At 43.1% G+C, this 26,468-nt stretch overlaps 1 protein-coding gene across 16 annotated transcripts in view; it reads left to right on the top strand.

Moving 5' to 3' along the window:
• The window catches only part of baz2ba (bromodomain adjacent to zinc finger domain, 2Ba), a 160,960-nt gene that overhangs the window by 20,399 nt on the left and 114,093 nt on the right, over window positions 1-26,468 (top strand). For all 16 annotated transcript variants that reach the window (XM_060918688.1, XM_060918686.1, XM_060918687.1 and 13 more), the window contains one exon: window positions 781-824. The gene's annotated coding sequence lies outside the window, so the exon portion shown is untranslated. The remainder of the gene's footprint in view (window positions 1-780; window positions 825-26,468) is intronic.

Genomic DNA, 26,468 nt, shown 5'->3' with positions numbered 1-26,468 from the left:
TCAGCAACAAGCACTGCTTTTAGCCCCTCCCCCTCGTCCCAAATTCCATCAGTTCCTGGTTAGGAGAACAATCATGACAACAACAACAACAGAAGTTCCAGCTCTCTGATGGCAAAATTTATTTGTGATGCGTTTAAAAAAAAAAAAAGGAAGTGAGACAGAGTGTGTTTACCGTTTTGTTTGTGGTTTGGGTTTTTTTGAGTGTTTTGGGTGGAGTGTGTCATAGGTTTATTGTGGTCTTATGGACTGTGCGTGTTTGTGTGGTTCGTGCTCATTGTGGAGATTGGAAAATGGGTCTGTTGTCTGATAGAGAGAGAGAGAGAGAGAGAGAGAGAGAGAGAGAGTGTGTGTGTGTGTGTGTGTGTTAAGGCCGTGAGAAAATCAGAGAGGGCTGGTTCTCTCGGCATGTGCACGAGGAAAAATCATCCCACACACCCGGAGACTTAAAGACTGACTATAATTCCAACAGGTTTAACAGGAAAAAAATGGAACTGGGAGTGTGAATGTGTGTATTTAGTCCCACATGTGTGGGCATGTGTGTGTGTGTGTGTGTGTGTGTGTCCCGTGCCAGCCATAAGGTCTGAGTGCAAACATCATGGTTTTTCACGGTTTGATCACAAAGGAGAAACTTGTTTTTGCCGGTTGACTCCCTTCAGGCTAAACGCCTTTCTGTATATTTAACTCCTTTTGTCTCGGGCACGCCGTGTCATGTGATCATCCAACACAAGGAAAAACTAAACTAGAACTCTGTGTGTGTGTGTGTGTGTGTGTCCCTCTCAGGTGGAAGAGCAGTGATGTTACAGAGCTGAGGACACTCCCACACAGTGAGTACCAGGTTTATCACAAAACAACTTTTATTTTATTTATTTATTTTCTTCTTTTCCTGCTCTGGATCCTGTGGGCACGAAGAATAAAATAAACACAATAAGAGAATGCACTGGATGGAAGCGGAAACGTCACAAAGTGCGCTGAGATGTGAGGGATTAGATTTCTGGACATGTGTGTTTTGTGATGTTGATATACAATAGGCGTGTCTTCAAGATGTAAACACACACACACTCATGCACACACACACACAGCACTTATTTTAATCCATGCTGATTGCTTTGAGTTTGAGCATTACTGTTGCGCTTGCTCATTAGCACGTCATATGACCAAAACAAGTCATGTGACTCAACAACTCTGCTTCTTTCCTGAAATTCCTGGAAGTGTCACTTCTTTTCTTCTTCTTCTTCTTCTTCTTCTTCTTCTTCTTCTTCTTCTTCTTCTATATATTTACATGGGTGGAAGTATAAAATTTTCAAAAACTTGAAAAGTCTGACAAGGTCAGACGTGCATGGCGCAGCCGTGCGGGGGGGTTATAAAGGGGGGTGAGCACCCCTTAGGGCTCGAAAAAAAATTAAATTACAAGTTAAAATGGTTGTCTCTCATGCAAACATTTATCATATTAATAGTTATATGATTTGCATATTCACATCAAATGTTTAATACATTTCATCAATTCATCTGAAATAATATTTCAAGTACAAGGTTTGATATTTCAAAACATCTAGGAACTGCTAATTTAAATGTTGAAACAACCATTTTTAATATGCTTTTGCTGTGATACCTTTTTTACAATATATCCACTGGAATAGCGGTGTTGATTTGGTCGAACAACGTGCTACGTGCATGAAACATGATATCACACATGTACAACACCGTGAAACAACAGGCTAGTCAGGACCGCTCGTCGGTGAGCGGCGTATAAATTGAATGAGGTTTGTGGCGAAGACGAGATGAAAAGATTTGTCTCGTGCAGAGACTGTACCGCGGTAACCCGATAATACACTGAGAGTGAGACAGTGAGAGGGCCACCCCTATACCCCCCGAAAATCTCAACGGATTTACACGATTTGGAAAAATGACTTTTTCAGAACCGAAAAAAACGGAGCTTCCGGCACATGCCGGAAAACTTGCACCCGTGTATTTATTGTGAGGTGTTTTTTCCCTCCTTGGGACAATCAGATCAGCCCGAGAGTGCTTCTTAGAGTGAAGAGAACAATTATTATTTCCACAAGTTATTACCATCATGTTTGATACAAAGTGAAACACGGAAGAATCTTCGCAGGATGAGATTCAGGACGTGATTTTATATAAATATATATAATACACCATATACAGTCCTGTGCAAAGTCTTAGGCACATGTAAAGAAATGCTGTCGACCAAAAATGGCTTAAAATAATGAAATGAAATGTTTCAACATTAAAAAAACACTATAAACAGTAATCAGTGAGCCATAATAAATGAAACAAAGTCAGTATTTGGTGTGAGATGATTCTTTGCTTTAGTCTCAGGTCCAGTGAGAGCAGTTTGATAAGGAAAGTGAGCTGTAGGTTTTAGTGAGCATCTTCCAGAATGGGCGGCACAGTGGTGTAGTGGTTAGCGCTGTCGCCTCACAGCAAGAAGGTCCGGGTTCGTGGCCGGCGAGGGCCTTTCTGTGTGGAGTTTGCATGTTCTCCCCGTGGGTTTCCTCCGAGTGCTCCGGTTTCCCCCACAGTCCAAAGACATGCAGGTTAGGTTAACTGGTGACTCTAAATTGAGCGTAGGTGTGAATGTGAGTGTGAATGGTTGTCTGTGTCTATGTGTCAGCCCTGTGATGACCTGGCGACTTGTCCAGGGTGTACCCTGCCTTTCGCCCGTAGTCAGCTGGGATAGGCTCCAGCTTGCCTGCGACCCTGTAGAACAGGATAAAGCGGCTACAGATAATGAGATGAGATCTTCCAGAACCAGCCACAGTTCTTCTGGACACTTTGACTGTCACACTCGCTTCTTCATTTTGCACCAAAACCCAGTAGCCTTCATTATGCTTTCTTTTTTCATCTGAAAAGTGCTCTGTTATGGAATATGCTACTCAGACATTTACAAACATTTTGTCCTGTAACGTTGAATTTTGTGCTGGGAGGTGAAAAAAAAAGCAAAAAATGAACGTTTGGAACTCGAAAATATTTTTGTAATGTTTAGACTTGATAATGAATGTAGAAGTCATAAAATAGAAATCGATAATAAAAGTTTGTACAGGGGAAAAAAAGGGGGTGTCAAGACTTTTGCACAGTATTATGCTTACTTAAAAAAAAAAATCCAATCTGAATAAAACTTAAGTGACACTTGATGTGTGATTGATACTTAATAATAATAATAATAATAATAATAATAATAAAGCGCTTTAATTTTTGGATGATTTTTCAATCGCTGCACCTCCTCACACGTATTTATTTATTTATTTATTTATTTATTTTTTCTAAAACTCTTTAATCTGGCATTGAATCGTGCGGCAGAAGGCGAGGAGCGTGCCGTGTGCCGTTACCCAGGCTGAGCCGTCGCCGCTTCGCTTCCGCTTCGTTGTCCCAGTCCCTGGTGGTTGCACAAAGTGACAGAAACACAAGAACAGTCTCTTTCTTTCTTTCTTTCTTTCTTTCTTTCTTTCTTTCTTTCTTTCTTTCTTTCTTTCTTTCTTTCCTCCATTTTTCTTTTTATCTTCTCTCTCTCGGCTCTCGTCTGTTTTTCTACTCACATTTATCCACCTTCTAATAGCATTTTTCTTATGCAGTTGCGTGAAATATGATGTGTGTGTGTGTTTTCTTCCTGAGCATTTTGTGTTCCTTGTGAGGAAGCGAGACGCTCCTGTCCACCTCGGCCACCGTACCCCAATCAATAATGGTAATGGAGGCTCTGACTGAGCATCGATTTCTTTTGAGAATTGTAGGAAAGAGCGAGGCATCATCGCACAGCCATGTTTTGTCCTTTCTCCTTGCCTTTCTCGCCCCACGTCCTCACCTTCTCACGTTCAATTTAAAAAAAAAACACTACCAGCGACACTTTTTCCCCTCTAGCAGCTTTCTGGACAAATCCAAGGACTGTACCTGTGATTATTAATAATCACGTCACTTCGGATTCCTCAGTTTGTTTGTTTCAGATTTCCTTTTCTTTAATAAAGCATTAAAATGTGTGAACCGACAAGGAGGGGAGGGGCGTCACTCAGAGCGCACGCTCGGCCAGTTTTCTGGTTCTCATGGAAAAAAAAACGCAGAAAGGAATCAGGGCGGGCGAGACGCCCACAGGGAGCAGCGAAAGTTGAAGCAGGAACGTGGAAGTTGATCTCTACGGAGCAGAGTCTTCCTCATCTTCCTCAGCAGATGCGCCGATCTCTCAGGACCCAGAGGGGAGAACGGAGAAAACAGCCACAGCCTCGTTTGGTGTTTTCGTTTTAGTTTTTTTGTTTCCCCCCCCGGTCTCGATTTCTTAAAATATCCCGTCCCGCCGTCCCGTGTGAGGCCGGCCCTTTCCCAGATTTAAAAGCCAGGGAGTGAAACTATGTCCTGTTGGTCTTCCTTTCCTCTCCAGATGTCTTCTCTATTTCAGTCTTTTCTCTTTTTATCTTCGTTCCCTCTAAAGTGTTTAGAAGAGCGTACACTTGTCTCCGTTAAGTAATAAATTGCTCTCTATACAAACAATCATGTAAAAAAAAAAGCTGCTGTAATTTTACTAAAGTCATAAAAATCCAGGGTTTATGAATATGCAAATGTGTACAGTGATATACAAGCCACACCCACTTCCCCTGTCCTGGATTTGCATGTTTAGAGTCTGATTACCACTGGCTCAGCAATTTCAGTGGACGTTGATTATTTTCCGAGAGCTGCACACCGTGAAGCGCTTTATTCCTCGTCTACTTTTAATCATTAACGCACGGTTCACATCCTCGCGGAGGAATAAAGTTCAGGCCTGGCTTTAACTCAGGCGCACATGAGCACGTGTAGTCGGACACGCTTCCTCCCAAGTTCCTGTTTGGGCCACAGTGGAGGGGGAAAAAAAAAGCAGTTAAGCCCCGCCCACCATGGCCTTGAAATTCGAAGTGGCGAAGGAGCAGGAAATGAGGAAGTGGAGTGTCGCAAAAAAAAAAATTCAAGGAGGATGGCTAAAAGAACAGATGTGGGAAGTGCTGCTCTCTCTTTCAAGGACAGCTCTGCGTGTGTGTGTGTGTGTGTGTGTGTGTTTCCTGCTGAGGAGATTTGGAGCAAGAATGATGGAACTGGAGCCTGGTTTTACTGCTGATGCTGTGCAGGGTGTGTGTGTGGGGGATAAAGTGTGTGTATTTGTATTCTTTGAGGGAAAACACACACACACAGGTTGTTTGAGAAGTGTAATGGATGCCTGGCTGAGAGAGAGAGCGAGAGAGAGAGAGAGAGATGTGTAATGGACGCCTGCCTGAGCTGAGTCTGGATGTCCAGATCCCCAGCGATAGTCATTACCTCAGCAGAGAGAGAAAGAAAGAAGAGATATACAGACAGACCGCTTGAGAGAGACAGAGAAAGAGACAGGAGAGGGAGTGAAATGTAGAGAGAGAGGAGGGATGGAGAAAAGGATGGAAAGTGATGGAGAAAGAAATGGAGGGAAAGCTGGAAAAAGGGGCAGGGATAGGATGGAGAGAACGAGATGGACAGACAGAGAGATGATAAGAGAAATGGAAAGATAGAGAAAGATGGAAAGTAAGGGGAGAGAGATGGCAGGATGGAAAGAGAGGTAGGGAGATAAATAGAGAGAAAGATGGACAGAGAGAGAGTCAGCGAGAGAGAGAGATGGATGGAAAAAAGAGAGAGAGAGATGTGTGTGTGTATGTTTGAGAGAGAGAGAGATGGAAAAAAGAGAGGTGTGTGTGTTAGAGAGAGAGAGATGGAAATAAGGGTATAGAGAGATGAGAGGGATGGAAAAAAGATAGAGAGATATGTGTGTGTGTTTGAGAGAGAGAGAGAGAGATATGGAGGAAGGGACAGTGAGCCCATGAGTGAGTGAGTGACGGCTCCACCCCACCTCACTGTCTCACAAAACACTGCCATTTTTCTCTTTTCTCTTCCTCCTCCTCTTAAATATTAATGAAGAGGCGGAGCTGCTGCTTTGAGGGAACCCACAAGAAAATAATCACCCGCACGCCGCGGCGTTCTCTTACAGGAAAATAATCAGCAGTGGCGTGGTGCGACAGAGCCGCGTCTCCGTGAGCTCCCTCAGCAGCAAGTCCCAGAGTGTTTTATTCCTCTCACACCACAGCAGCAGTTCAGCAGAACAACATTTTCTTTAAAAACATTAAAGAACGACGTGTAGTTTTTATCCGTTTGTGGTTGCAATTAATGATGCTGCCTTGCTTGAGTAAGAGGAGGATAGATTTAAAGGCTGGATGCTAAAGATAGAGGCAGCTGTGCGTTCTGTGTCGCTGCGAAGGACAATGTGGCTCTGGACGCAGGAAGTGTGTGTGTGTGTGTGTGTGTGTGTGTGTGTATTGGCAAGAGTTTGATACAAACACATCTGACTGAAATACTCTGAACTGAAAAGAGAACACTAAATATTAAAAAAAGCATCAAGAATTTTTTTTCTCAAATAATTTTGCATCGAGGCACAAACTTACGATTTCATGTCACATTTATGATTTAAACAGTGAACGGCTGTGTGATTGTGATTGTTTTGCCAGTAAACATCATACTGAAAACTAGAAAAAAAAGAATTTTCCAAGAAGGGAAACGGATTTGAGCGTCCGATCTGAGGCTTGTGCGCGTCGGGAATAACCGATTTGTAAAACGACGAGAGGCTATAATATTGACTGTGATATCGATATCAGAAATTATCTCACTTTTTTTTCCCCCTCGGAGATGCGCATTGTTAATTTCTTTTATTTGATAAAATTTGTAATTGGGTGAAATTAAATTTTTTTTTCAGTGTTAAATCTTTTGTTTGAAATTAATACTTTCAATCTGCAACATAAATTAGACACAAATTAAATTGAAAAATTTTTTTTGAGAAAGCCAGCCCAGGAACTTTTGCAGTGAACAAAATGAAGATTATTTAGAAACTGTCATGACACCTGAGAAGTTTGACTCATCCTCATACTTATATACATTTTTATACATTTTATATATATAATAAGTTTATTGTGGCTTTAACTCACTCACCCGTCGTACACGCTTCCTCCAAAGTCCATATTTGGGCCACGATGGGAACAAATAAGCCCCGCCCACTTGCAGTCTTGAAAATCAAAGTGTACAAAGGTATTTTTTTTAATGCAACAAAATTAAATAAAGAACCACTGATGTTTATTTGTTTATTTATTTATTTATTACAAGTTTGCAAATGTCTGTCGTGACGCATGCGGCGTATCGTCAAGACGCCTGAAAGAACGGTGATGTGATGTGATGTGATGTGATGTGATGTTCGTGTCTCATCGCTGCACCTTTTCCGTGATCCTGTCGTGCCGGATGTATTAGTGACGTCCGGATGAGAATAAACAATCCTGTTTCTGATGGAAAAAGGTTGAAAAGTAAAACTGCGGTAATTGATGTATAATTGCGTCATGGATCGCAAAATCGACTCGGATGGTGAGCTTCCCCCGAAGAGTCACATCACACCCGAGACGCAGCGAGAGAGAGAGAGAGAGGGAGAGAGAGAAAAACATTCAGAAGGTCACGAGCAGCGGGTGGCCGTCGGAGCGCTCAGCCCTGTTACTATGGAGATCCACCCCATAATACCGGCTAACTCTGTATTATTAATCTCTGTTTAAAACACACTGAAGTCGTGTCGAGTAAAAGTGCTCCAGTTTAACTGCTCCACTCCATTCTGCTCTGTTTAGAAACGTTAACTCCAGTTAAAAAGAACGACTCGACCGTAAACGTCCCGCTCGCGCCTCAGACGAACTGGCGTGTGCGCGGCTGCGCTAATGAATCCGCTACAGTCACGAAAAGAGGTTACTGCTCACATACGCTTTTACACCGATTCATCAGGAATCACACTCGACCACAACGACGAGAGCCAGGGAGAAAATTCTTGGGAGGGCTCACGTGACCAACGTTTTAAAAAATTATTATTAATTTCTTAAAATTGAATTACAGACTGACTGGTGTTAAATGTTTTTGCATGATATTTGGATAAAGTTTCAATAAAAAAAAGATTTTCTTTTTTTAAAATCAGGATAAAATTTAAAAAAATGAAAAAAAATTATAAAAATGTTATTAAAAATGTAATTTTTAAATAAATAAAATATAAAAATATTTTTGCAGATGTTAAACAAATAAAAATAAATATACATTCTATAAATATTTTTATTAAAAAAAATATAAGTTTTTTGTGGCATTACATAGTTATCAAACAACAGAGTTATCTTGTTTTGTTTTTATTGCTTTTTTTTCCTCCACCTCAATCCTAATTTGGACACACTGATGTATGACACAGGAAGTATACACGGTGCGTCATTATCAGGTTGTAAACAACTTTGAAACTTGTTGTGTTGTTGAGCATCATTTTCTGTGTAACAGGCGTCTTAAGATAAATAACTCCTGCATCCTGGTGACGTCTCACTCCTGAGTGTCTCAGGTTTTGTGTTCTGCGAAACCCACTGTGTGTGTGTGTGTGTGTGTGTGTGTGTGTGTAGACGATGTTCTGGGTAAATCCTCTCAAATCCAGAACATCTGCTGTTTTTGTTTTCGACACAGTGTCGCTGCTCTGTTATTAAACATCTCTGTATCACATTTACAGCTCTGTATAACCTCAGAAACGAGGACGTTCGTTTGTTTATTGATTACTATTTTCAATATAACCGAACTTTCTGAAGTGTTTTATTCCTCTTACACCACAGTTACCGTTTTAATTAATTAAAGAATGACACGTCGTACTGCTCCCATTTATAGTTACATTAATTATTATCGGATCAGATCTCTGGAAAACTTACTGGATCATCAAACAAACGACAAAGATCAGATTTGGAAAAGAAATGTTAATGGAACCGGAAATGTTGTACGTGTAACGAGGTTCTTCATTTGAGCAGTTTTTGAGGAAAACGGTATCAGAAGGGTATCAGCTCGTTCTCGGTTTCAGTATAAAGTGCTCTCGTGCTGCGTCTGTGTCCAATATTGTAAAGATAAAGTGAACAACCTGAGAGTAAAACCAGATTTGAGCCTTAAACTGGAACTGAGCACTTAAGTGTACTGCATGCTCTTGCGACAAGGCTTTCGCAGATAGCTTTTCGCAGACAGTTGTAATTTATTGTTGAGCGGGGAGTAATAGGCGTGCGCAATGTTATTCACCGCCACAACGCAAGGGGGCGCGAAGTCGCGAAATCGCTAGGAGTAGTTGGTGGGTGTGGTTAGTGGAGTGTTTATCCTCCGGTTACTTATAATGACTAGAACTGGAGTCGTATAGATGTACGTACTTCCTCACTTCCTGGATCAACCGCTCTTTGTGCTGCTCCATCTTCGCTCGTGTTTTTAAAAATGGCGGTCGTGAAAACAAACCAAACCGGGAAAGCAGGGAAGCGGAAGTGCGTGTACAGCGGATGTAGAGTGGACCAATCAGAGCCCTCTTGTCTGCGACGCTGTCTGCGAGGCTTCTGCGGTGGTCACAATTTTTGGGAGGTGCGCGCAGAGCGTCTGCGAAGGTGGGGGGGCTACGCAGACGCTATCTGCGACGCCTTCTGCGAGGACTGGGTTGTCAGCATAAATTGGCCTTTAGGCTTGCAGTAGGAGTGAAGAATCTTCGTCAGAGGGGTTCACGGGCTCGGTCCAGCACTCCGTCACTGCGCTGTAAAGGACATCTGCTGGTGCCTCAGTGTGGATATCTGCTTCAGTAAGAAGCAGCTCAGTCTGGTTTTTATTTCTCAACACACCCAGTTGAACACGCAGGTCTGCTGGAGTTCATCCTCTCCTACTGACCTGCTCTGCGAACACTGTGGACTTTACAGCACAGTGCGTTATGGGTACAGAGTGTAAACATAATTGGGATCAGAAAATCGGTACAACGGTGTACGGTGTAGCTGCTTGGATCCGATTTGGAAAGGAAAACGTTTAAAAAAAAAGATATTGTAGACAAAAATTGATTCACTCGATGATTTATGAACATTTGTGTGTGTGTGTGTGTGTGTGTGTGTGCGTGTGTGAGAGAGAGAGGGAATTAAATGCACTCATTGTGGAAAACTGAATGAATATTGGATTTGACCCAAATCAAATCATATCAGAGCTGAATCAAATTGTCAGAGGTGATTTGAATCATATCAGAGCTGAATTGAATTGTGTCACAGTTGAATCAAATTGTATCAGAGCTGAATTGAATTGTATCGGAGCTGAATTGAATCGCATCAGAGTTGAATTGAATTGTCATAGTTGAATTGAATCACATCAGAGCTGAATCGAATCATATCAGAGCTGAATTGAACTTTGTCATAGTTGAGTCAAATTGTATCACAGCTGAATCAAACACATCAGAGTTGAATTGAATTGTCATAGTTGAATTGAATCACATCAGAGCTGAATCGTGTTGTATCGGAGCTGAATCGAATTGTGTCATAGTTGAATCAAATCATATCAGAGCCGAATTGAATCGTATCAGAGCTGAATTGAATGGTGTCATAGTTGAATCAAATTGTATCACAGCTGAATCAAACACATCAGAGTTGAATTGAATTGTCATAGTTGAATCGAATCACATCAGAGCTGAATCGTGTTGTATCGGAGCTGAATCGAATTGTGTCATAGTTGAATCAAATCATATCAGAGCTGAATTGAATCGTATCAGAGCTGAATCGAATCGCATCAGAGCTGAATTGAATTGTGTCAGAGTTTAATCAAATTGTATTAGAGGTGATTTGAATCATATCAGAGCTGAATTAAGTTGCATCAGAGCTGAATCGAATTGCATCAGGGCTGAATTGAATCACATCAGAGCTGAATCATATCAGAGCTGGATTGAATCACATCAGGGCTGAATTGAATTGTGTCATAGTTGAATCAAATTGTATCAGAGCTGAATCGAATCACATCAGAGTTGAATTGAATTGTCATAGTTGAATCGAATCACATCAGAGCTGATTTGAATCGTATCAGAGCGGAATGAAATAGTATCAGCGCTTAACTGAATCATATTTGTGCTGAATTGAATCAGGCCAGAGCTGAATCAAATTGTATCAGAGCTGAATGGATTTAGTATTACATCAGAAGTGAATCGAAGTGTACCAAATTATTATTTGTGTAGCTATCTTTTTATTTTGTGTTCTATTGTATATTATGTTACGGGATGTGTGTCGTCTGAGAGATGAGAAAGTCAAGAAGACGTTTCTGTGGTGGAAAACCGAACTGAATCATATTGTATCAAACCTGAATCTAATTGTATTGGAGCTGTACCGAATCGTATCCGCCTGAAATCAAATCGTATCGGAGAGGAATCAAGTTCATATCAGAAGTTAATTGAATTGAATCATAATACAGCTAAACTGAATTGAATCCTATCGGCGCTGAACCAGTTCATATCAGAAGTTAATCGAATCGGATCGGATCCAAACTGAATCGTATCAGATTAGTGGTGAATCGAATCTTTAGGTGTTTAACGGTGTCGTTTTTGTATCGTATCATATACTACGTGTTGCAGTGTGTATCGTATCGCCTGCGAGATGGAGATCCACACGGTGGTATGGAGCTCCGTCCGGCGTTCAGCGACTTCACGATGAAGAGAAAAGCGAAATGCAGAGAAATGGCCGGAACGATTGTTTGTGTCGCAGGCCCCGAGCCTTTCTCCTGCGTCGCTGATGCTAAAATCAGTGTGTGAAGATGGCTCTGAAGAGTGAGCGCTGGAATACTAATGAAGGAACGACAGGAGAGGCCGCTGCGCTCCTCTCCGCAGTGGGCTCTCTCTCTCTCTCTCTTTTCCCCCTCTTCCCTCTCTCCCTCCTTCCATCTGCTGCTCTCGCTCGCACAGAGGATAAACTGTGTACATGATGACATTTACACCGCAGTTGCACGCAGAGAAGGAAGGGGAGTGTGTGTGTGTGTGTGTGTTTCAAGCGCATCAGTCTAAGCCCTGTCATATACCATCCTCTCCCACTCCTTTCTTCCTCTTCCCTCCATTTTGCGCTCTCTCTCTCCCCCTCTCTCTCTCTTTCTCTCTCTCTCTCCCCCCCGCCTCATCTCTCCATCTTTCCCTGCATGTGTCCAGCGTAGGATGTGTCTCAAGAGTGCTGTGCACAGCTAATTTATACACACACACACTCAGAGAGAGAGAGTGTGTGTGTGTGTGTGTGTGTGTGTGTGTGTGTGTGTGTGTGTGTGTGTGTGTGTAAGTCATTATTTAGGTCTTTGTGAAGGGCAAATATAGAAAGGTGTGGTTACACTTTACTGAAGCTCACCACTGTGAACCAGACACACACCTACAGGTCAAGTGTGACATACAACAGCCTATTTGTGTGTGTGTGTGTGTGTGTGTGTGTGTGTGTGTGTGTGTGTGTGTGTGGTTGAGCGTTTTGACAAAATCCTCCTTTAAACATTTGGTCATGTCTTAGTACTATCCATTTTATCGTCACACCTTATTATATATTACATAAGGAATGAAACACAGCGCTGTGCGCTCATCGGAAAATAATCAACTACAGGGTGGTCTGATGAAGAGGAGTGTGATGAACCGTCACCACCCTGAAGTTGATTACTTTCCCACAACTGCACGTCCTGGAGTGTTTTATTCCTCTTACACCACAGCAGTTTAACCGAAATGTTCATAAAATGTTATTTTGTTGTTCTTTTTATCCATTTATAGTCGTCGCATAGCGACTGCAAATAAATCATTTCCCGTTACAGCATGTAAGACAAAACAAATCTCAGCTTGTCATGTGACTAAGAAACCGCAAATTAATCCACCAAGTAATCTGACCAATCAGAATCCAGAAGTGCTGCGGTCGAAAAATTTACTTTATCGTCGGAAACATGAGTACGACTGATTCTGTTCAGTTTTATGCAAATGAACCGAAAGAAAAGGTCTGAATGCTAGCCCCGCCTCTAAATCTAACACTCACCATCATCATCTGATGGTGTGAGTGTGTGAGAGATCCTTTGATTTCAGATGTTTTCAGAGAATGGTTTGTTCCGAGGTGTTTTATTCCTCTTGTGATGGGCTCCTGACTTTCAGACTTTCTCAACCAGGAAGTCTTTTAAAGGCCGCAGCGATGAAGTGGTTTTGTTGAAGTCTTTTTTTTTTTTTTATTGGGTCACACACTAGTGTAAGTCAGCCTCACAGATCGAGAGAGAGAGAGAGAGAGAGAGAGAGAGAGAGTGTGTGTGTGTGTGTGTGTGTGGTGCAGATGGTCCCCCCCCCCAGGAGAGGGTGGGGAGGACGAGTGGGAATATATTTCTGAGAGTGTGTGTGAGTTGTGAGTTGAATTGGGGGATGTTTTGTGTTTTACTCCTTGGTTTTTGAGGGCCCAGCTGCCAGGTCACTCCCCTGCTGGTTAAAAGTGAAAGAAGGAGGGATAGACTGAAGGAGGTGGGATGGAAAGATGAGATGAGATGAGAGGAGGACAGGAAGATATGGAGACAGCAAAAACAGCGAGGGGGAGGGAGAGAGAGAGACGGAACGGAACGAAACGGGGTCAGGGCATGAGAGTGTTTTGGCATTCCTTAGAGGAGGGATGGAACGGGGCTGCTCCTTCATGCAGGATTATTTATTTTATTATTTTTTTCCCATAAAATAAATTTCTGATTGTTTTCAAGACTGAACATGACGCCGAGACTCGTTTTTATTGCTGAAGAAATGTTGCACTTGCGCTAGAAAGGGATTCGTTAATTCAACGACTTTGTATCGTGACACAAAAAAAACTGAATTGTTTTATATTTCTGTATGTGAAATAAAATGTTATCTGTATATGTCTGCAAACATAAAGGTGATGTCTTTCTATTTTATTTATTTATTTAATTTTTTATTTATAATTTATCTATTTAATTTATATCTGTTATTATTTTTATTTATAGATTAATTATCTATTTCATTAATATTTATTTTTATTTATTTTTATTTATTTATCTATTTATTTTAATGATTAATTATTGATTTATTAATTTATTTAATTTATTGATTTATATAATTTTTTATTTAAATTTTTTTTTAAATCCCGTAAAATAAATTTCTGATTGTTTTCAAGACCGCACATGACGCCAAAACTCGTTTTTATTGCTGAAGAAATGTTGCACTTGCGCTAAAAATGGATTCGTTAATTCAACGACTTTGTATCGTTACACACAAAAAATCTAATTGAATCATTTTATATTTTGGTATATAAAACATAAAGGTGATGTCTTTCTATTTTTTATTTATTTTTATTTACTTATCTATTTATTATCTATTTTATTTATATTAATGCATTTTTATTTTTTATTTTATTTATCTATTTGTATTTATTTGTTTTGTTTATTTATTATTTTAAAAAATTTTATCTTTAAATTTTTACTTTTTTTTCGTGAAATAAATTGGATTGTTTTCAAGACCGAACATGACGCCGAGACTCGTTTTTATTGGTGAACAAACGTTGCGCTTGTGCGAGAAAGGGATTTGAGAATTCAACGACTTTGTATCGTTACACACAAAATCTGAATCGTTTTATATTTCTGATATAAAAATAAAGCTGATGGCTGCAGAGCGACAGAACTGAACGCTTCTTTTAAAAGCTGCGTGCTGCATTTAATCACGTCTTCATTATTTAGCGTTTGAATGTATTCCGAAAAACGTGAATCTCAGTGCTGCAGTGTGGATTGTTTTGGGAACTTTATTTATCCACATGAATTTGTTTTGGATATTTAACTCTATTTTATTCGCATCATCACTCAGGATACGCCGCGCACGGTACGAGCTCCACGGCCATTTTATTCTACCCCATGTAGTGAGCATATATACTGACAAACAATACAGGAAGTAATGAGGGAGGGAGGGAGATGGATGGAGAGATGGAGAGAGGTGGGGATTGGAGTGTGTGTTCAGTGAGCTCTTTTCCCTGCAGCTACACTAATCACAGGTGAAATTCTGCTTCCTCTTTAAAACGCTGTCTCTCATTTCAAACCTTGCCCTCCGGCTCCCCGCTACACACACACACACACACACACACACACACACACACACTGCTCTCGCTCTCTCTCTCTCTCTCTCTCTCTCTCTGTGTGTGTGCAGCATACAGCAGGTGCGAGAAAGTCTCAGAGGCTCTGTCTGTCCAGTTTAGTGTGTGTGTGTGTGTGTGTGTGTTTAGCATGAGCTGTTGTGTTTGGATCCCTGAGAGGCTCTGTGTGTGTGTGTGTGTGTGTGTGTGTGTGTGTGTGTGTGTGTGTTTTAAAGAGAACGAAGGGAGGGGGAAGACCACAAGAATACCTTTGAGACAATCTTTGGCTAGCTAAAATGGCTCCAGTGATCACAGATTGTGTGTGTGTGTGTGTGTGAGAGAGAGAGAGAGAGAGAGAGACGGATGAGCACATACAGAAAGTGAAGGATTGAGTGTGGAGGAGGGAATAAGGTGTGTGTGTGTGTGTGTGTGAGGCGAGGGTCTCTGTGTCTCTACCTATCCCATCATCCCACTCGGCTCAGCAGAGGTGACACCAAGGTGAACGACAGAGCTCTTTCTCCCTCACACCCTCCCTCTCTCCTTCTCTTTCTCGATGTGTCTTGCTCGTTGTGTGTGTGTGTGTGTGTGTGTGTGTTTATTGCTGTGTGGCAGATGGGAGGCTGTATCAGCGCCCTTCACTCCTCTACCTTTCTCTCCATCCTGGTTGAGACGAGTACTCCGTGACCTCTTCTCTTCTTTCCGCATAACATCACATCTGCTTTTCCTCACAAGAACAAAATTCTTGCTCGTGTGGGCGGGGTCAGAAATAGTTCTGATCCCTGATTGGTCACTTGTCACTGGATTGTCCTGATAATGTCCCGGTATCGGAGACATCGGTGCCAAATATTAAAAAAATTCTTTATTTTTTCACTTTCGGTTGTTTTGATGAAAAACCCAAGAAACGATAATTTTCAGATTCACGCTGCTCTCCGTTCAGAATCCGGCTCGAACCGGTTCATCGCTAGCTTTTACGAAGCTTCGCATGTAACACAAGTCAACCAGTTGTATCGCTTTACGACCGTTTCTCATCCCCACCACAGGCCACGCCCACAAGCGACAACAGTAACGTTTGCTACGAGAGACAAAATAGACCGCATGAGCGACTTCCTAGTGTGAACGAAGGGTAAGGTATTAAGTATTGGCACCCTTTGGATTGTTTGTGCCGCTGTTAAAACAAATTGACCATCTTGTGCTCTGTAGTTCATAAATGTTTTTTCTTTCAAAGAAAAACTTTTTTTTTCATATTTCTAGTCGTATTTTTAAAGAGTATTGTATGAATGCTCCGTATTACTGATCCTGTCCATCTTCCAGAGATGATTCTACTTTAACAAATATCGTTACATGGTAGGAAATGGACACAGGGATTTGTAAAAGTGCTGTAATGATGTTACACAGTGTGTGTGAGAGAGAGAGAGAGAGAGAGAGAGAGCGTATCCATGTTTTCACACAGGTCAAAGCAGCTTAGAATGATGATTATTTTTGTCCTAATATAGGCACAAACCCCTCAAGGTGAGAGAGACAGGGAAAGGTCGGGAGAGCGAGTGAGAAACAGAATGAGAGAGCGAGAGAGAGAGAGCAGGAAGAACAAATGATGCACAAAGCGAGTGACAGCAAGGGCCTGCTTTAATATGTATGTATTGCAGGTTGATGACTGATTTCATTAGCTAATCTCATTGTTATGCATGGATTGTTCTCCTGCAGCAAAATGAATATTGCATCCACGCCGCCGCCACCACCGCGCTTCAACCCAAAAAAAACGTTTGGGGTTTTTAACAGCCGCTTGGAGGGAAAGGGGAAAAAAAAATGTGCTGAGGGGATTTTTTTTCCGCCTCAAAAGCCATGGAGAGCATCGCCGTTTACTCTGGACACAGCGTTTCCACAGAGATGAATCTAGCAGCTTTTTTTTTTTCATGGATGTGTTTAGCCGAGGAACAAAAAGAAGCCTGAATGCTTACCTGTCAGGATTTGTGTTGGGGATTTTGTGTGTGTGTGTGCGTGTGTGCACATGTTGAGGCGGTGGGGGGTAGGCGGGGGGTAATAATCTGACTAGGCGCAGGAAATAAATGACAGTCTTTTGTCGTTCCATTTCATAAAACTGGTAAAGACAGATCACCTCCCACACTGTATCTCTCTCTCTCTCTCTCTCTCTCTCTCTCTCTCACACACACACACAAACACACACTCGTGTAGGATCAGATGATCGTTACAGCCCATCAGTGTTTTTCTGTTTAATGTGCTTTATCACTATGATGCCCTAAAGTAAAGGTGAATTATCATCACACTACTAATAAAACAGCGATAGCGTCCGAGCAAATACACTCCCAAAATCCCCCTTGTTGACACGGCGACCATTTTGCTCATGATGTCGTACTCCGCAGTCAGTCGGCGGAACGGGAAACAGATCCATGACCCAGGACACTCGGATTACATTAGGGACAGCTGCAAAGCCGACTTTTAATCATCCAGTTAAAATTACTTTAAATTATACTTTATTCAATTTTGGGGTGAAGGTTGTGTTTCTTCCAAAATTTTCCCTCAGGGAATAATTAAAGTAAAACTGTCTGTCTGTCTGTCTAATCTGTCTGTCTGTCTAATCTGTCTGTCTGTTTGGCTGTCTAATCTGCTGTGTTTATCTATCTAGTTTTTTGTCTGTCTGTCTCATCTTGTTTCTCTGTATATCTAGCTCTAACTGTCTAGCTGTCTGTCTGTCTAATCTGTCTGTCTGTCTCATCTTGTTTCTCTATATATCTAGCTATATAACTGTCTAGCTGTCTGTCTGCCTATTTGTCTGTCTGTCTATATAATCTGTCTGTCTGTCGAGCTGTCTGTCTATCTAATCTGTTTAAATGTCTAATTTGCTGTGTGTTTATCTATCTAGTTGTTTGTCTGTCTAATCTGTCTGTCTAATCTTGTTTGTCTGTCTATCTAGCAATATAACTGGCTGTCTAGCTGTCTGCCTATCTAATCTGTCTGTCTGTCTAATCTTGTTTCTCTGTATATCTAGCTATATAACTGTCTAGCTGTCTGGCTGTCTATTTGTCTGTCTGTCTATTAGGGCTGTAACGATACACCCAACTCACGATTCGATTCGTATCGTGATTTTTGACCCACGATTCGATACACCCACGATTTTTTTTAAATGTTTTTTTAAAGTAGTAAATTTGACTTATTAACATTTACTTACTTACATTAACTATTTAATAACAAATAATTCAGACCACTGCAGAGAATGAGTAATATGTATGCAAAAATGAACAAATGTATATCCAAAGACTGTTTTATTTCTCAAAATAATACTGTTGAGCCGGAAGCTCTGTTTTTTTCGGTTCTGAAAAAGTCATTTTTCCAAATCGTGTAAATCCGATAAGATTTTTTTTGGGGTGGTGGCTCTCTCACTGTCTCACTCTCATAGGGCCAATGATTTTCTGTGATCGTGGAAAACAGATGGAAATTACGGAATTTTTATGGTGAAACATTGCTCGCGTGTCAAAATGTAACTGCCGCAGAAGGCTTCCGCCCAAGCAGACATGCCTTCAGTGTTGCCAGATATTGCTAACGTTTTCCACCCCAAAATATGTTCAAAACCAGCCAAAAAGCACCTAAACCCGCCCAATCTGGCAACACTGCATGCCTTTCCGGTCAAGTGATTGTGATTGGCTTGTGGCACACCTAGCCAGCCAATAAGCTGCTTGTTTACAGATTCGCTCCCCGCGTCGCAACCAGAACGGCGACCGCGTAAAAGAAACGAATGCTCTGCCAGTGGCGAGTGTGGACGTTGCGTGACTCGCAGAAGATTGTCGCAGGTCGGCGAAAAAACGACTTACTAATAGATATAAAAAAAAAAGTAATTTAAGTAAGTTTAAAATGTAATTTAAATAAAAAGTAAAGTTTTCATAAATTGAAGTTTGGAAGCGCCTCTGTTTTTGGGCTGAGGAGAAGTTTGAAAGGGTGTACCGCGATTCTGCCTTCTTGTATCGCGACACAGATCGTGGCTCTGCGTATCGCGGTTTCGATTTCGATACGCATATTGTTACAGCCCTACTGTCTATATAATCTGTCTGTCTAGCTGTCTAATCTGTCTATCTAATCTGTCTGTCTGTATAATCTTGTTTGTCTTATGGCCCTTTTCCACTACCCTTTTTCAGCTCGCTTCAGCTCACTTCAGCCCGACACAGCTCGCGTTTCGACTACCAAAGAACAGCACGACTCGGCTCGCTTCAGCCCTGCTTAGCCCCTAAAACTCGCACCGTTTTGGAGTAGGGCTGAAGCGAGCCAAAGCGAGCCGAGTGAGGCTGGGGGCGTGAGCAGACACTCCCCTGTGCACTGATTGGTGAGGAGGAGTGTCCTCACATGCCCACACACGCCCCGCGAGCACATTGGGATCTGTAAACACCGTAAACCCGGAAGAAGAAGAATTACGAATTACGAGAATTTCTGAAGCCTTATGCGCCTCGCCTCATCTATACGCTCTTGCCAGTATCTGTTGGCGTTGTCAGTGACAACAAGCCACAGCACCAAGACCAGCAACACTAACGACTCCATGTCCTCCATGTTTATTGTTTACTATCCGGGTCGTGAGACTAACGCTTAAAAGATCACTGATGTCACTGTTTGCGCCGCCTAACGACATCACGTGACGTCCACCCACTTTCGCTAACTCCACCCAATGTGTCCACCCACTTCCAGCCAGCACGGTTCAGCGCGGTTGTAGTCGAAATGCAACTCCAACAGCCCCGCTCAGCTCGACTCAGCCCGACTCAGCACGGCACGGCTCAGCCCGACTCAGCCGCGTTTGTAGTGGAAAAGCGGCATTAGTTATGTCTGTCTGTCTAGCTGTCTGTCTGTCTATCTAATCTGATGTGGGTCTGTCTGTCTGTCTAGCTGTCTGTCCATCTAATCTGCTGTGTGTTTGCCATTCTAGTTGTCTGTCTGTCTGTCTGTAAATCTGAATCTAGTGAGAGTGATATGGGCGTCTTTTTCCTGAGGTGTCTTAAAGTGTTTATTATAGATCTAGAAACATTAAAAACTGCGCGTATAACTATTCGTTAGTGTGAATAAACCTTTGCATGTGACCCCACTCTGACCCCACTGTGACCCTGACGTGACCCCGACTGAGAAATGGAATGTTTTAGCTTCTGTAATATCAAACAGAAAGCTCTTTTTATAGACAGTGAGCGTTTTTAAACTGTCTGTATGAGTAACATGTACTGCATATGCGAAAGTGGGTTTAGCCACACACACGCACACGCACACACACACACACACACACACACACACACACACACACACACGGCCAGGCTCTGAGGCTTGTGGTGCTGTTGATATCTTTTGCAGAGCTCTCACAGATTGCGGCCAGCCATCTGGTACAGAGGGAGCACATGCTCGAGTGTCTGTCAGCGCATGTGTTTTTAATGCTGAGGAAAGAAAGCGAGAGAGAGTGAGAGAGATGGAGGCAGAGAGTGAGTGAGAGAGACTGAGGCAGAGAGAGAGCGAGAGACGGAGGCAGAGAGAGCGAGAGAGAGATGGAGGCAGAGAGTGAGTGAGAGAGACGGAGGCAGAGAGAGAGCGAGAGACGGAGGCAGAGAGAGCGAGAGAGAGATGGAGGCAGAGAGTGAGTGAGAGAGACGGAGGCAGAGAGTGAGTGAGAGAGACTGAGGCAGAGAGAGAGCGAGAGACGGAGGCAGAGAGAGCGAGAGAGAGATGGAGGCAGAGAGTGAGTGAGAGAGACGGAGGCAGAGAGTGAGTGAGAGAGACTGAGGCAGAGAGAGAGTGAGAGACGGAGGCAGAGAGAGCGAGAGAGAGATGGAGGCAGAAAGTGAGTGAGAGAGACTGAGGCAGAGAGAGCAAGAGACGGAGGCAGAGAGAGCGAGAGAGAGATGGAGGCAGAGAGTGAGTGAGAGACGGAGGCAGAGAGAGCGAGACAGAGAGCGACATGGAGGCAGAGAGTGAGTGAGAGAGACGGAGGCAGAGAGCGAGAGAGAGAGAGTAAGACGGAGGCAGAGAGAGAGACAGAGAGAGAGCAAGAGAGAGAGAGACAGAGGCACAGAGTGAGAGAGAGACAGAGGCAGCGAGAGAGAGAGAGAGAGACGGAGGCAGAGAGTGAGTGAGAGAGACTGAGGCAGAGAGCGAGAGAGAGAGCAAGATGGAAGCAGAGAGGGAGAGAGAGACGGAGGCAGAGTGAGTGAGAGATATGGAGGCAGAGAGAGAGAGTAAGACGGAGGCAGAGAGGGAGAGAGCAAGACAGAGAGATGGAAGCAAAGAGAGAGCTAGTGAGAGAGACAGAGGTAGAGAGAGATGGAGGCAGAGAGAGTGAGAGACACGGCAGAGAGAGAGTGAGAGAGAGACGGTGACAGAGAGCAAGAGAGAGAGAGACGGAGGCAGCGAGCATGAGAGAGATGGAAGCAAAGAGAGAGCTAGTGAGAGAGACAGAGGTAGAGAGAGAGAGAGCGTGAGAAAGACTGAGGCAGAGAGAGAGAGAGCAATAGAGAGAGAGTGAGAGACACAGAGGCAGAGAGAGTGAGAGAGGTAGAGAGAGAGTGAGAGGGATAGAGGCAGAGAGTGAGAGAGAGACGATGGCAGAGAGAGAGAGAGATGGCGGCGGAGCGAGAGAGAGAGAGACGGAGGCAGAGAGAGCGTGAGAGAGAGAGATGGAGGCAGAGAGAGAGAGAGAGCGTGAGAGAACGAGGGGTGGCCAAAAACAGACATATACCGACAGATGAATGGAGAGACGGAAAGGGTGAGAGAAAAGGAGATACAGATAACACGAGAGACAGAGAAAGGCAGCAGAGGTGGACAGAGAGCGAGAGGTAGACATTGATGGATAGCTGAGAGAGAGAGAGAGAGAGAGAGAGAGCTCTGATGGATGGACAGAGAATGAGAAATACAGGATGAGAGAGATGGGTAGAGAGAGACAGGGAAATGGACAGATAGAAAAAGATGATGACAGAAAGAAGAGTGAGAGAGGGAGAGAGAGGCTGAGTGACAGAGAAACCAGACAGACAGACAGACAGACAGACAGACAGGGTTGGTGGAGCAACAGGTAGTCGGAAGCAACACGAAGTGTGCTGTTCTGACGGGCTCATGATGGCATCTGCTTTATAGAGTGTGTGTGTGTGTGTGTAAGAGAGAGAGAGAGAGAGAGAGAGAGAGAGATATCACACGCAGTGTTGTGATTATGTGCAGTTTGGATGTAAAGGACACCAGCAGCACAGGATGTCTGGAGCTGTCTGTGGTCAGAGACAGGTGAAAAGAATGAACACACACACAGACACACGCACACACACACACACACACACACTGCATCAGTCTTGAGTATCTCCAGTTAAAGCAGGAAGGTGTTTGATTGCCCCCACAAGGTGAGGGGTGTATGAGTGTGTGTGTGTGTGCGCGCGTGTGTGTACTGTTGTGTGTGTGTGTGTGTGTGTGTGTGTGTATACTGTTGTGCAGCTGGTGTCATGTATCGATGGGTAACACTATCCACTAAACAAACAGCGACCTGTTCCCCTCCCAGTCTCTTAGCATCTGTAATGGCAGACACACACACACACACACACACACAGTTCTCAAAGATGGCTGACTGAACCAGGATGACAGTGCGTTTGTTGTTCTCACTTTGAGGAGATTGGAATGTCAGGATAGCTGAGGAGAGAGAGAGAAGGAAGCGTGTGTGTGTGTGTGTGTGTGTGTAAGGGGAGGGAGAGAGAGGAGTGTGTGTTTTTTCCCTTTAGCACACAGTTTTCCTCGTTTAGGGTGAGGTGTGAAGGATGTCTGTGGACACACACACACACAAACACACACACACACACACACACACATACATTGATGCGCCCTTGACTGTGTGTGTGTGTGTGTGTGTGTGTGTGTGTGTCGGTAATGTAATGGATGTGTAGCAGTGTCAGGTGCAGCTGCTGGTGTGTGCTGTGAGATTTCTCTTGATTTCCTCTTGAGCTGGAACTGGATTCAGTGTAACATCTGTGTGTGGCAGGTGTGTGTGTGTGTGTGTGAGAGAGAGAGAGAGAGAGAGAGAGACAAGACAGTCTCCCTAAATCTCTGTCTAGTCTGTCTATCTGTCTTTATCTGTTTGAAAATCTGTGTATATGTCTGTCCCTCTGTATTTATCTGTCTCTCTGCCTTCCTGTCTGCCTATGTACTGTATATGCTTTTATATGTAGTATGTCTCTGTCTCTATGTCTTTCTGTCCATCTGTTTTCAGTCTCTCTCTCTCTTTCTCTCTTTGTCACTGTCTGCTTGAATCTGTCTGTCTGTGTCCTGATGCATTTAGCCCCCCCGCCTGTCTACCTGTCAGTCTATGCATGTCTGTCTGTCTCTGTGTCTCTCTCTCTCTTTCCATCTGTCTGCTTGTCCAGGTATCTATATATCTGTCTGTCTGTCTGCTGTAGCACTGAACAAGTTCATAGCCGTCACCGATAAACGACTTACTGCTGTAATTACAAACGGCTTTTTATTTCTCTCGGGGTGCCATTATTTTTTGTTTAAGAACCCTGTAGCACCTTGAGGATCACCCTGTGCATCATGTGGCAATCGTCATGGCAAAAAAGTGACCTTTGACCTCGTCCTTTTTATAGCTAATTCTGTTCGACAGTCAATATCCGGGGATATGAGTGTAGACACTCAGGGATGGAAACAGGAAGTGATGTCGTTATACCATTGGTCAACAGGAAGACAAACAGGAAGAATCGTGACGCACTGCGGAGTGAAACGATGGAAAGACTTTGCTCGAGGGAGAGCGAGTGAGCACTGTATCGGTTTCTTTACATCAGGAGGAGATGAAGATGTGTTTCCGGAATGTGCGTGTTCCGCGGATTGTTTAAACCTCCACATATCTGATCCAGTTGGACTTTAAACACCATAATCGATAATCTGGAATGAGGCATGACGGCGAAGTCTTCCACTCCTCCAACCCGATAAAAAAAAATAAAGTGTTTTGTTTATTTGTGTAATGTTTTTCTGATGTGTGTGTGTGTGTGTGTGTGTGTGTGTGTGTGTGTGTGAGGTTTCTGTATTGCATCATTTGAGACATGAAGCTGTTCAATTTGCTGATGAGGGAACAAAACACGAGTGTTTGGAGAGAGAGAGAGAGAGAGAGAGAGAGAGACCACACACACGTGCGCGCATGCACAGAGGGTTGGAGGAAGTGCTCGTCCTCGGTACACGGGAGCAGGAGCCATATGGCAGCAGATGAACGTTGTGTTCCTCCTGCTTTAAACACTGCGTGCGAGTGCGCTGATTAAAAGACGCGAGTTTTACACACGAGCTCTAAAACATTTTACTCGCCGCCTCATTTCCCTCAGCGCACAGTGCACTCGTACGTCTCTGCTCACGAGTCATGTTCAAAAAAATTACCTGAAGATCCAGTGACAGTTTCTCGTTTGAAGATTTTTTCTTTTCTTCCTTCCTTTCTTTCTTTATGTCGCTTGCATTCTTTCTTGCTTTAATTCTCTCTCTCCTTTTTGCACTCCTTTTTTTCTTTCTGACACTCATTCTTTCTTTGCTTGCTTTCTTGCTTTTCATTTATGTATTTATTTGAGCACGCTGTTTTGATTTCCTCTGCCTCTGTCATTACCTTTAAGGGGGGATAGCATCAGTGTTGCCTGAATGTTTGGCCTAGATTTTGTGTGTGTGTGTGTGTTTATTGCCTTTGTGTGTCATTGTTGGGGGCTGTGAGTCACTAGCTGTTAATCATTTCTCAGCTGACCAAAGTGCGCTACATGTACACACACACACACACACACACACACACACACACACTGATGAGCAAAGTGCTAGGATCAGCTGTGATTACTTGCAGCTATACAAGTCTGGTTTTATCAAGAGCATGTTTACTGTCTGAGATTTAATTATTACAATCTCACAGTAAACACACTGAGAACATCTCACACACCGTCAAAACACACACACACACACACACACACACACACACACACATACACACACACACACACAGTCAAAACACACAACTCAAATACACACACACACACACACACACACACACACACACACACACACTCACCATCAGAATATACACACACACACACACACACACAGTCAAAACACACACAACTCAAATACACACACACACACACACACACACACACACACACACACACACACAGTCAAAACACACACACACCATCAGAATACACACACACACACACACACACACACACAGTCAAAACACACACACACACAAGCACTCACCATCAATATACACACACACAGTCAAAACACACACACACACAAGCACTCACCATCAAAATACACACACACACACACACACACACACACACACACACACACAACTCAAACACACACACATCGTCAGAACACACAACTCAAACACACATACACACACCATAAAAACACACACACAGTCAAAACACACACAACTCAAACACACACTGTCAAAACACACACACTGTCAAAACACACACAACTCAAACACACACACACACACACACACAAGCACTCACCATCAAAATACACACACACACAACTCAAACACACACACATCGTCAGAACACACAACTCAAACACACACACACTCACCATAAAAACACACACACAGTCAAAACACACACACAAGCACTCACCATCAAAATACACACACACACACACACACACACACACACACACACACACACACAAAACTCAAACACACACACATCGTCAGAACACACAACTCAAACATACATACACACACACTCACCATAAAAACACACACACAGTCAAAACACACACAACTCAAACACACAAACACACACTGTCAAAACACACACACAGTCAAAACACACACAACTCAAACACACACACACACACAAGACTCACCATCAAAATACACACACACACAATGCAAACACACACACAACGTCAGAACACACAGTCAAAACACACACACACACACACACACACACACACACACACACACACACACACACACAAGCACTCACCATCAAAATACACACACACACACAACTCAAACACACACACATCGTCAGAACACACAACTCAAACACACATACACACACCATAAAAACACACACACAGTCAAAACACACACAACTCAAACACACATACACACTCACCATAAAAACACACACACAGTCAAAACACACACAACTCAAACACACACTGTCAAAACACACACACTGTCAAAACACACACAACTCAAACACACAAACACACACCGTCACACACACACACACACACACACACACACACACACACACACACACACACACCATCAAAACACACACACACACCCCGTCAAAACACACACAACTCAAATGCACACACACCATCAAAACACACACACCGTCAAAACACACACAACTCAAACACACAAACACACACCGTCAAAACACACACACACACACACACACACACACACACACACACCATCAAAACACACACACACACCCCGTCAAAACACACACAACTCAAATGCACACACACCATCAAAACACACACACCGTCAAAACACACACACCATCAAAACACACACACTGTCAACACACACACACACACACACACACA

This window comes from Neoarius graeffei, chromosome 4, assembly GCF_027579695.1.
Source record: "Neoarius graeffei isolate fNeoGra1 chromosome 4, fNeoGra1.pri, whole genome shotgun sequence".
NCBI classification, from domain to species: domain Eukaryota; kingdom Metazoa; phylum Chordata; class Actinopteri; order Siluriformes; family Ariidae; genus Neoarius; species Neoarius graeffei.
This window is presented reverse-complemented; position numbering and strand designations above follow the sequence as displayed.